Source organism: Salvelinus namaycush, unplaced genomic scaffold (assembly GCF_016432855.1).
Source record: "Salvelinus namaycush isolate Seneca unplaced genomic scaffold, SaNama_1.0 Scaffold38, whole genome shotgun sequence".
NCBI classification, from domain to species: domain Eukaryota; kingdom Metazoa; phylum Chordata; class Actinopteri; order Salmoniformes; family Salmonidae; genus Salvelinus; species Salvelinus namaycush.
In genome coordinates, this window is record NW_024060785.1 from 245,446 (window position 1) to 257,498 (window position 12,053).

The 12,053-nt window shown below is 41.0% G+C and overlaps 1 long non-coding RNA gene across 1 annotated transcript; it reads left to right on the forward strand.

Annotated features, from left to right (window-relative positions):
• The first annotated feature begins 400 nt into the window (after positions 1-400).
• On the forward strand, positions 401-3,650 carry LOC120040805. Its single transcript, XR_005475775.1, has 3 exons — positions 401-437; positions 2,928-3,011; positions 3,602-3,650. It is a non-coding gene; the product is annotated as an uncharacterized LOC120040805 (long non-coding RNA).
• Positions 3,651-12,053: the final 8,403 nt, after the last annotated feature.

A 12,053-nucleotide genomic window follows, 5' to 3' on the forward strand; every position in this document is an offset into this window, starting at 1 on the left:
ACCACTGATTGCAGGGAATACTGACTGAAGATGTTCCTCCCTACGAGGCCCATGAGACTGTGTAGGGATGTGAATTGAATAGGACTGTGACTGAAGATGTTCCTCCCTACGAGGCCCATGAGACTGTGTAGGGATATGATTTGAATAGGACTGTGACTGAAGGAGTGGGATATTTTTATTTATCTATTTTTGTATTTTGTTTTGATGTCGTTGTTCCCCCTCCCCTTATCCGCATTGGACGTGTATCTTTCTCTACAGTTTACTAACCGTACAGTAGGTGGCGGCAGACACGTTATATTTGTGTAAATGTCAGTATACCAGAGAAGAAGATGACCCTGTTGTACTGTCGTAGAGGGGAACAGGAAGTTCCGGGTAGAAAACGACAGAACTGTGTTATGTCGATAGTGGTTGTGTCCGTTTCAACTGTATTATTGTAGGTATGTAATAGCACGTTTAAAGAGTCTAATGTCGAAAGAATATATAACATGCTAGGTAACAAATCCGTCAAGGTATTATCATGTTTGGTAAAGGTTTTAATTGTATGTGTTATTTTGGGGTCAAACCGAGTGAGTGAAGAACGTGATTAAAAACGATTTTACAAGTCACTTAGGTAGACTTTGGGTTTGTCTGAGTGTATGTACATAATTTCGTCAAAGTAATTTCATAAAGATTCCACTTTTTTGAGTTCGTTTTAACACGTTCTTGGTTTTGTGTCAAATGTTGTTTATGAGCTGGTAAATAGCCTCGTCCGAACCGTCCTGATCTCGCGAGTTTACATACACTGTTTCGTTAATGTAAGCTCGCGAAATCAGGATGGTTCGGAAGTCAAATGGCGGCTTCAACGGTTTCGGTCGTCTCTCTAGGCGTTTGCTCGTGGTGAAATGGCGACACGAGGCTGTGTGGTAGAGTGTCAAAATAGAGGGAAGCTAACTGAAGTTATCCTTCACCATTTGGAGAGTGAGGCCAACTGCATGGAATGGCGTCGATTAATGCGGATGAATCGGAGCACGTATCAAACTCATTCCATGGAGGACCAAGTTTCTGCGGGTTTTCGCTCCACCCTTGTACTTGATTAATTAATTAATGTCACTAATTAGTAAGGAACTCCCCTCATCTGATTGTCTAGGTTTTAATTGAAAGGAAAAAAATAAAACCCGCGGAGACTCGGTCCTCAATGGAATGAGTTTGACACTCCTGAAACAATGGAAATGGAGAGAGTTTGAGAAGCAACAGCTGTGCTGGAATGCGATCAATGTGGGGGACAGTTGTGATGATATGGAGCGGGAGGATGAGGGCCTAGAATGTGAATGGTCTGTAGTGAAAAAACATAGGAAGAACAGAGATAATGATACTGGAAGCAGTGGCGCATGTAGTATAGAAACTCTAAAGAGGCCCAAGGCAGGGAGCTAGAGTAAAAATGTGTCACAGTGGAAAGTTGGGATGGTGTTTGAGGAGACCACAGGGCCTCATTTACTCCCTGATTAACCAAGGCCATAAAAAGAGAGATGAAGTTAAGATGGTAGATTGTTAATATCATGTGCTAGTCAGGTTCAGCAAGGGAAGATTCTTCAATTGGAAAATCATAATGGGACAAAGCTCAGAAGCCATGACCCTGGAGCTTATGCTAAATTGAAAGGAGTAATCTGAGGTCCCAATATCTATGTCCATGGATGATATTGTTAAAGAACATGTGAAGGAGACAGTGGTTGAAGCCTAAAGGTTGATCAGTAGGAAAGAGGGTTAAAGAAGTGAAAGCTTATCAGTGCTGTTGAGGTTTGAGAAGGTTTTGTCTGGAAAAGTACAGAATAGGATTCCTTAGCTTCCATGTCAGAGAATTTGACCCAGCCTCATCAATCAACCAATCAAATGTATTTATAAAGCCCTTCTTACATCAGCTGATGTCACAAAGTGCTTTACAGAAACCCAGCCTAAAACCCCAAACAGCAAAGTGTAGAAGCACAGTGGCTAGGGAAACCTCTCTAAAAAGGCTAGAACCTAGGAAGAAACCTTGAGAGGAACCAGGCTATGAGGGGTGGCCAGACCTCTTCTGGCTGGAGATTATAACAGAAAATGGCCAAGATGTTCAAATGTTCATAGATGACAAGCAGTGTCAAATAATAATAATCACAGTGGTTGTCGAGGGTGCAACAGGTCAGCACCTCAGGAGTAAATGTCAGTTGGCTTTTCATAGCCGATCATTCAGAGTATCTCTACCGCTCCTGCTGTCTCTAGAGAGTTGAAAACAGCACGTCTGGTGAACAGGTCAGGCTTCCATAGCCGCAGGCAGAACAGTTGAAACTGGAGCAGCAACGGAGAATCATCACGGTGTTTTTAAATGCCAAAGAATGGAACATGTAGCTGTTGTGTGAAAAGATGTGCCAAGTGGCTGGTCCTGTAGTAAGAGGACCTACTGTCAGACTGATGGAGCTTCCATGGCTGGTCCTGTAGTAAGAGGACCAACTGTCAGACTGATGGAGCTTCCATGGCTGGTCCTGTAGTAAGAGGACCTACTGTCAGAACTGGTCTTTCTACTAGTCCTGACATGGTTTCGAGGGCTGTTCAGAAATCTTGCACCCATAAATACGCTGTGACAAAGGATACTTTAATATTGAATAAAATATACTTCATAGCTTTCATTGGTAAGGTTATCAACAACTTGGATTGTGTAAAGCAGAAATACCAGTTCGAAAGTTATCTTGTAAACTGCAGCAGAGTTGTTGGGGGTAACAGATGTTACTGTCGGTATGGTTTTTGATAAGCTGGATAACCTGGGGGTGGATTGTTTCAGCATGATATAGACCCCAATGTTTGCAAACACAGAAATGGATCTATTGATAAAGTTTATTGGGGGTGTGGGAGGGTTTTTGGGGAAGGGGAGGGTGTGGTAGAAGTTAATAAGGATTTATTGGTTTATTTTCTTTGTACAGAATTAGACAGACATGGACCTTAAATGTTTGTTTGCGGACCGCCATGATACCATAGGAGGTCTGCATCAACGGACTTCAGTACAGGTAGTGCCTCATCAGAGAGAGAACATTTCAGTTGCTCTACAGTTTTGAAGCTGAATGTAATGATTATCAGTCCTTTACATGTGTACTAATATTCAGACACATTCAGTTGTTTCTATATTTATCTATAATTCAGGGTTTTCACACGGGGCTTAAAGTAAATAAATATTAGTGCTTGAAAAAGTACTTAAATCCTTGAATTTGACTTGCCATTGTACGATCCCTGATAATTCTTACTATGGTGTGAACGGGAAATACAATTGGTTTTTGTGAGTGAAATAATACAGTGAAGACAAGGTTATTCAGGAAAATAGTACATAGTGCTGCCTGAAACATACTGTAACCTTGTACTAAATGTTTTTTGACTCTTATGTGAATTTAGGAAATCTACTATAGATTAAGTGCTCTTATGTTGTGCAATTTAAAATGTGTACTTTGTGTCTAATGTGAATGAATGTTTTATCAAGGATTAGCTACCTGATCTACTGAAATTAGATAATTGAACAAGAAAAGAGAGAAAATATTTTTACAGAATAAAGTGCCAGAACTGTCAAGAAAATAACTTTAGTGTCCGTTTCTCTTTATTACTACAGGCCGACTCAGATTAAGTCTGAGGTCGGTAACATCAACAGTGAGGACAAACCCAGCCTGCCACTCTCCTTCCACACTGAGTAGAAACCTACAGTCGCTGGGTCCTGATTGTGACAGTGGAGCCCAGTTTGCTCTGCAGGATCCAGAGATGGCATCAGTGAAGCTGGAGGACTGCAGTCAAACACTGGAGCTGAATGTCAACATTAAAGATGAAGAAGAAGAGGAGGAGAAGATTAGGACAACTCTTAGTCATGGTAAGAGCAGGTTCTATCTATAAGTTATCTTCATAAATTAAACCTCCATAAGTTATGACCCAGTCTATTGCTAGGTTGAATTCTGTAAATCTGACATCACACATCCCTGAAAAACTCAAGACTTCACTGCGAGGCAAAACTTTCTAAACTTGTAACGCCTGCCTTTGCCCACACATTGTCTCAAGAACGTTGAAAATGTTTAATAACCTCAATCACCAAGTTAGGCATACCTCATTTCAAAATAGGCCATGGCATCATCACTGTCAATATTGAATTATAATTCTTTGCGTTTTACCAGTGAAATGACCAAGCTGTTTCTGCATGCCAATCGTTCGATCTCAATCAATTTCATGGGAATATGCATTTAAATCTTCTCGAATTACTGTTTGGTAAGCAAATTAGAGCAGATGGTGTTAAATTATATAGACTTCCTGTATTTTGTTTTAATCAAAGCACATTCTGCCTAATGGCGTGCTTTTGAGTTTGAGACGATTCAGCAAACCATTCTAAAATCTCGTAAGAAATTAGGTGTTGTTTTTGTTGTAACAGTAATGTTATGCTATAATATTTGGTTATGTGGACTACTAATTAATCAGTAGGTGATCGTCCAAGACATTGATCTACCTTTACTAAACAAACACCATTGTGGCGGCTCATCACTCTTGCAGCACTACACCCCTGCAGTCTGTTGCACCGAACTAGTGATTGATGCTCACCTAGCCTACTCTTTTGTCTCGGGCAACATTTGGTGATGCAGAAACGAGAGAACATGTTTGGCTGATTTTATGAAAATCTGGGAATATTTGGCCAAGGAAACATTTCTGGTTGGTCTCAAGGAATGTCACACAGGGAGACTTTTTAAAACAGGATTGAGTGAAGTAGCAGCTAATGCTCATGGAGAGCCTCACAATGATTATTATTAACCTTTATTTAACTAGGCAAGTCAGTTAAGAACAAATTATTATTTACAATGACGGCCTACACCGGCCAAACCCAGACGACACTTGGCCAATTGTGCGCCGCCCTATGGGACTCCCAATCACGGCCGGTTGTGATACAGCCTGGAATCTAACCAGGGTGTCTGTAGTGATGCCTCTAGCACTGAGATGCAGTACCTTAGACCGCTGCGCCACTCAGGAGCTCATAAGTTTGATGAAATTCCATTATCTTTCAGTCTAATAGGGCTATATTCTTACTTTTGTAGCTCTTCACCAGTTTCTTGAATGTTTATTGTACATAAATATTAACACAACATGCAACAATTTCAACGATTTTTCTGAGTTACAGTTCATATAAGGGGCAGCAGGTAGCCTGGTGGTTAGAGCGTTGGGCCAGTAACCGAAAGGTTGCTAGATCGAATCCCTGAGCTGACAAGGTACAAATCTGTCTTTCTGCCCCTGAACAATGCAGTTAACCCACTGTTCCCCGGTAGGCCGTCATTGTAAATAAGATTTTGTTCTTAACTGACTTGCCTAGTTAAATAAACATTCAATGTAATAAAAAAATATATAATAAGGACATCAGTGAATTGAAATGAATTAGGCCCTAACCTGTAGATTTCACGTGACTGGGCAGGGGTGCAACCATGTGTGGGCCTTGGAAGGCATAGGTCCTTGGCAGCCAGACCCACCCACTGGGGAGCCAGGTCCAGCCAATCAGAATGAGTTTTTACCCACAAAAGGGCTTTATTACAGACATAAATATAATTCTCTGGCAACAGCTCTGGTCGACATTCCTGCAGTCAGCATGCCAATTGCACGCTCCCTCAAAACTTGAGACATCTGTGGCATTGTGTTGTGTAACAAAACTGTACATTTTTAAAGTGTCCTTTTATTGTCCTCAGCACAAGGTGCAGCTGTGTAATGATTATGCTGTCACACCTGTCAGGTGGATGGGTTATCTTGGCGAAGGAGAAATGCTCACTAACAGGGACGTAAACATATTTGTGCACACAATTTGAGAGAAATAGGCTTTTTGTGTGTATTGGAAAATTTCTGAGATTTTTTATTTCAGCTCATGAAACATGGGACCAACACTTTACATGTTGCGTTTATATTTTTTTCATTGTACAGTCGTGTCCAGAAGTTTTGAGAATGACACAAATATACATTTTCACAGAGTCTGCTGCCTCAGTTTGTGTGATGGCAATTTGCATATACTCCAGAATGTTATAAGGAGTGATCAGATGAATTGCAATTAATTGCAAAGTTCCTCTTTGCCATGCAAATGAACTGAATCCCCCAAAAACATTTCCACTGCGTTTCAGCCCTGCCACAAAAGGACCAGCTGACATCATGTCAGTGATTCTCTCGTGAGTGTTGACGAGGACAAGGCTGGAGATCACTCTGTCATGCTGATTGAGTTCGAATAACAGACTGGAAGCTTCAAAGGAGGGTGTTGCTTGGAATCATTGTTCTTCCTCTGTCAACCATGGTTACCTGGAAGGAATCACATACCGTCATCATTGCTTTGCACAAAAAGTGCTTCACAGGCAAGGATATTGCCGCCAGTAAGATTGCACCTAAATCAACCATTTATCGGATCATCAAGAACTTCAAGGAGAGCGGTTCAATTGTTGTGAAGAAGGCTTCAGGGCGCCCAAGAAAGTCCTGCAAGTGCCAGGACCGTCTCCTAAAGTTGATTCAGCTGCGGGATCGGGGCACCACCAGTACAGAGCATGCTCAGGAATGGCAGCAGGCAGGTGTGAGTGCATCTGCACGCACAGTGAGGCGAAGACTTTTGGAGGATGGCCTGGTATCAAGAAGGACAGCAAAGAAGCCACTTCTCTCCAGGAAAAACATCAGGGACAGACTGATATTCTGCAAAAGGTACAGGGATTGGACTGCTGAGGACTGGGGTAAAGTCATTTTCTCTGATGAATCCCCCTTCAGATTGTTTGGGGCATCCGGAAAAAACTTGTCCGGAGAAGACAAGGTGAACGCTACCATCAGTCCTGTGTCATGCCAACAGTAAAGCATCCTGAGACCATTCATGTGTGGGGTTGCTTCTCAGCCAAGGGAGTGGGCTCACTCACAATTTTGCCTAAGAACACAGCCATGAATAAAGAATGGTACCAACACATCCTCCGAGAGCAACTTCTCCCGACCATCCAGGAACAGTTTGGTGACGAACAATGCCTTTTCCAGCATGATGGAGCACCTTGCCATAAGGCAAAAGTGATAACTAAGTGGCTCGGGGAACAAAACATCGATATTTTGGGCCCATGGCCAGGAAACTCCCCTGGCCTTGTGGTCAATCCTCAAGAGGTGGTTGGACAAACAAAACCCACAAATTCTGACAAACTCCAAGCATTGATTATGGAAGAATGGGTTGCCATCAGTCAGGATGTGGCCCAGATGTTATTTGAAAGCATGCCAGGGCGGATTGCAGATGTCTTGAAAAAGAAGGGTCAACACTGCAAATATTGACTCTTTGCATCAGATTCATGTAATTGTCAATTAAAGCCTTTTACACTTGTAATTATACTTCAGTTTTCCATAGTAACATCTGACAAAAATATCTAAAGACACTGAAGCAGCAAACTTGGTGGAAATTAATATTTGTGTCATTCTCAAAACTTTTGGCCACAACTGTAGTTAGGCATAACTGTCCTCTCCATGTTCAGCTGGAATTTAGCCTGAAAAGGATTTGAGAAATATGATATAGGCCTACGTCTCGTTTTGCGCTGCACAGAATATCAGATCTCAACAATGATTGGAGAAGTGTTGAACATAACCAGTAGACTACCACATCCTGATGATTTATATCTGATACATATATATTTAATAATTTTATATATCAAGTTGTAGAAACACCTCAAGGATGATCAATGGAAACAGGATGCACCTGAGCTCAATTCAAAAGTTTGGGGTCACTTAACACCAGTCTCAACGTCAACAGTGAAGAGGCGACTCCGGCATGCTGGCCTTCTAGGCAGAGTAGCAAGGGCCAGTTTTATTGCTTCTTTAATCAGCACCACAGTTTTCAGCTGTGCTAACATAATTGCAAAAGGGTTTTGTAATGATCAATTAGCCTTTTAAAATGATAAACTTGGATTAGCTAACACAACATGCCTTTGGATCACAGGAGTGATGGTTGCTGATAATGGGCCTACGTAGATATTCCATTTTAAAAAATCATCAGTTTCCAGCTACAATAGTAATTTACAACAATAACAATGTCTACACTGTATTTCAGATCAATTTGATGTTATTTTAATGGCGGCCAAAAAACAGTGCTTTTCTTTCAAAACAAGGACATTTCTAATTGAGCCCAAACTTTTGAAAACTTTTCTGGTTAGAGCCAGTTTGCGCTGTTCTGGGAAGGGAGTAGTACACAGCATTGTACGAGATCTTCAGGCGTTTCCAGCTACAATAGTCATTAACAATGTCTACACTGTATTTCGGATCAATTTGACATTTTTTTAATGGACAAGAAATGTACTTTTCTTTCAAAAACAAGGACATTTCTAAGTGACCCCAAACTTTTGAATAGTAGTGTATTTTATTTTATTTTTTATCTTTCTTTTTTTAACCTTTATTTAACCAGGCAAGTTAGTTAAGAACAAATTCTTATTTTCAATGACGGCCTAGGAACAGTGGGTTAACGGCCTTGTTCAGGGGCAGAACCACAGATTTTTACTTTGTCAGCTCGGGGATTCGATATTGCAACCTTTCAGTTGCTCTAACCACTAGGCTACCTGTCACCCGGTATGGCCAGAAGAGGACTGGTCACCGCTCTGAGCCTGGTTCCTCTCTAGGTTTCTTCCTAGGGAGTTTTTTTGTGGCCACTGTGCTTCTACATCTGCATAGGTTGCTCTTTGGGGATTTTAGGCTGGGTTTCTGTTAAGCATTTTGTGACAACTGCTGATGTAAAAAGGGCTTCATAGAATACATTTGATTGACATGTATATCACACCAACTGACTGGTTCTTCTGATGTTGTTCACACAGGAGACCATGTTGAGACATTCTCTACATCCAGAGAGCAACAGCAGGAAGATCACAGAGCTAAGCGGTCTCACCACTGCCCACATTGTGTGGAGATTTTCCCATTTCTATCAAAGCTAAAAATACACCTAAAAATACACACAGGAGAGAAGCCTTACTCCTGCTCTGACTGTGGAAAATGCTTCAAAACATCAACTGGGCTAACAGTTCATCAGAAAACACACACAGTAGAGAAGTCTTACTTCTGCTCTGACTGTGGAAAATGCTTCAAAACATCATCTGAGCTGAAAGTTCATCAGAGAACACATACAGGAGAAAAGCCTTACTCCTGTTCTGACTGTGTAAAATGCTTCAAAACATCAACGGTGCTGAAACTTCATCAGCGAACACACACAGGAGAGAAGCCTTACTCCTGCTCTGACTGTGGGGCGAGTTTCTCTCGACTGGATACCTTAAAAACACACCAACGTATACATACAGGAGAGAAGCCTTACTACTGCCCTGACTGTGGGGAGAGATTCTCTCAAAAGACCAACTTAAAAACACACCAACAAATACATACAGGAGAGAAGCCTTACTCCTGCTCTGATTGTGGGAAGAGTTTCTCCCTATCGGGTACCTTGAAATCACATGAACGTATACATACAGGAGAGAAGCCTTACTACTGCTCAGACTGTGGAAAATGTTTCTCCCGATCGGGTACCTTGAAATCACATGAACGTATACATACAGGAGAGAAGCCATACTCCTGCTCTGAATGTGTAAAATGCTTCAAAACATCGACTGAGCTAAAACTTCATCAGAGAACACACACAGGAGAGAAGCCTTACTTCTGCTCTGATTGTGGGAAGCGTTTCTCTCACCATAGCAACTTAAAAACACACCAACGTATACATTAAGGAGAAAAACCTCATCAGTTCTCTGACCAGCTAAGAATAAAGTCACTCCATCACTTAATTCTCATCTCATAAAAGAAGTTGAAATGGAACAAATGAAGAAAGTGTAGAAAACTGTACAGAGGAAAGGGAGCGTTCTAGAATGTTAGCCTCTGTGTGCACCTTGTCAGTGTGCACCTTGTCAGTTTTAGTGTGTTTTGTTTTGTTAGCTTCTACTGTAAATATTTGCCCTTAGTGTTGAATACCCTCTGTGAGGCTTCTCATTTTGAAAACTAACACTAGTCTGCCAATTGACTGGGTGGTACTGCTTCCCTCTCAGCCTGGTCTGACTCTGTCTGTGGGGAGAGTTTCAACTGGGCAGCTTAAAAACACACCAACGTTTACACGTAGGAGAGAAGCCTTACTCCTGCTCTGTGGAAGGGTGGGCGTGTATCTCAAACGTCTAGCCGAAGGATGCGTCTTTGAATCTCATCACGGACGTCTTTAGCATTTTAGCTAATTAGCAACTTTGCAACTACTTAATACTTTTTAGCTATTACTTAGCATGTTAGCTTAGCATGCAACTACTTAGCATGTTAGCTAACCTTTCCCCTAAACCCTTTAACTCTACCTTAAACCCCTCACCCCTAACCTAGCTAACGTTAGCAACAACAAATTGGAATTCGTAACATATCATACATATTACAAGTCCGTAACATATTGTATGAATAGCAATCCTTAAAATAACATACGAATTGTAATTCTTAACATACGATACGTCCTACAAGTCGTATTATACTGAACAACAATCTAAACGCAACAATTTCAAAGATTTACAGTTCGTATAAGGAAATCAGTCAATTGAAATAAATAAATGAGGCCCTAATCTATGGATTTCACATTACTGGGCAGGGGCTCAGCCATGGGTGGGACTTGAGAGGGCATAGGCCCACTTGGGAGCCAGGCCCAGCCATTCAGAATGAGTTTTTCCCCACAAAAGGTCTTTATTACAGACAGAAATACTACTCAGCCCCCCTCAGACAGGAGGTCCTGGGCTGCCGTGGTTACATGTGATCTGCAGTTGTGAGGCCGGTTGGATGTACTGCCAAATTCTCTAAAAGGATGTTAGAGGTGGCTTATGGTAGAGATATAAATATTGAGTTCTCTGGCAACAGCTCTGGTGGACATTCCTGCAGTCATCATGAGAATTGCACATTCCCTAAACTTGAGACATCTGTGACATTGTGTTGTGTGGCCTTTTATTGTCCCCCAGCACAAGGTGCACCTGTGTAATGATAATGCTGTTATATCAGCATCTTGATATGCCACACCTGTCAGGTGGATGGATTATCTTGACAAAGGCTGAAATGCTCATTAACAGGGATATTAACAAAGTTGTACACAACATTTGAGAGACATTAGCTTTTTGTGCAAATGGAACATTGCTGGATTTTTTTATTTCAGCTCATGAAACCAACACTTTACATGTTTAGTTTATTTACTGTGATAGTCCAATGAAATAGTCCTAACATACTAAATGGAGTGGCACTGAAGTTTTTTGTATAATATAAAACGTTTTGCTCTGAGACCAGGTTGTGGCACTGCAGTATTCTGTGGGAAGGAGCTAGTATACCCTTTTTAATTTTTTTATTGAACCTTTGTTTAACTAGGCAAGTCAGTTAAGAACCAATTCTTATTTACAATGGTGGCCTAGTAACAGTGGATTAACTGCCTTGTTCAGAGTCAGAACAACAGATTTTTACCTTGTCAGCTCGGGGATTTGATCTAGCAACCTTTTGGTTACTGGCCCAACGCTCTAACCACTAGGCTACCTTCCACCCCTAACATGTATCAGATAGAGATGGTGTGATGATCACTTTTCACCATTAGTTTGGGGGGGATTGTTTTACAACTTTATTTAATGATACAAAGTTTATGAAATGAATACATGTGTTTATTAATTGTCTTTAACGCTACATGAGTTATTTTAGTTACTGATCATGAATGTGTTTGGATAACTGCATTGAAGCAAACTTTATTGATCTGCCAATGAAAAATTAAGTTACATGAATATGTACTGGTCAACCTCTTCTTCTCTTTAGTATTCAGTTCTTCATATTAGATCTGACAGTATGAATGGTTCTTGTGGTTGTATTCAGTTCTTCATATTAGATCTGACAGTATGAATGGTTCTTGTGGTTGTATTCAGTTCTTCATATTAGATCTGACAGTATGAATGGTTCTAATGGTTGTATTCAGTTCTTCATATTAGATCTGACAGTATGAATGGTTCTTATGGTTGTGTTCAGTTCTTCATATTAGATCTGACAGTATGAATGGTTCTTATGGTTGTGTTCAGTTCTTCATATTAGATCTG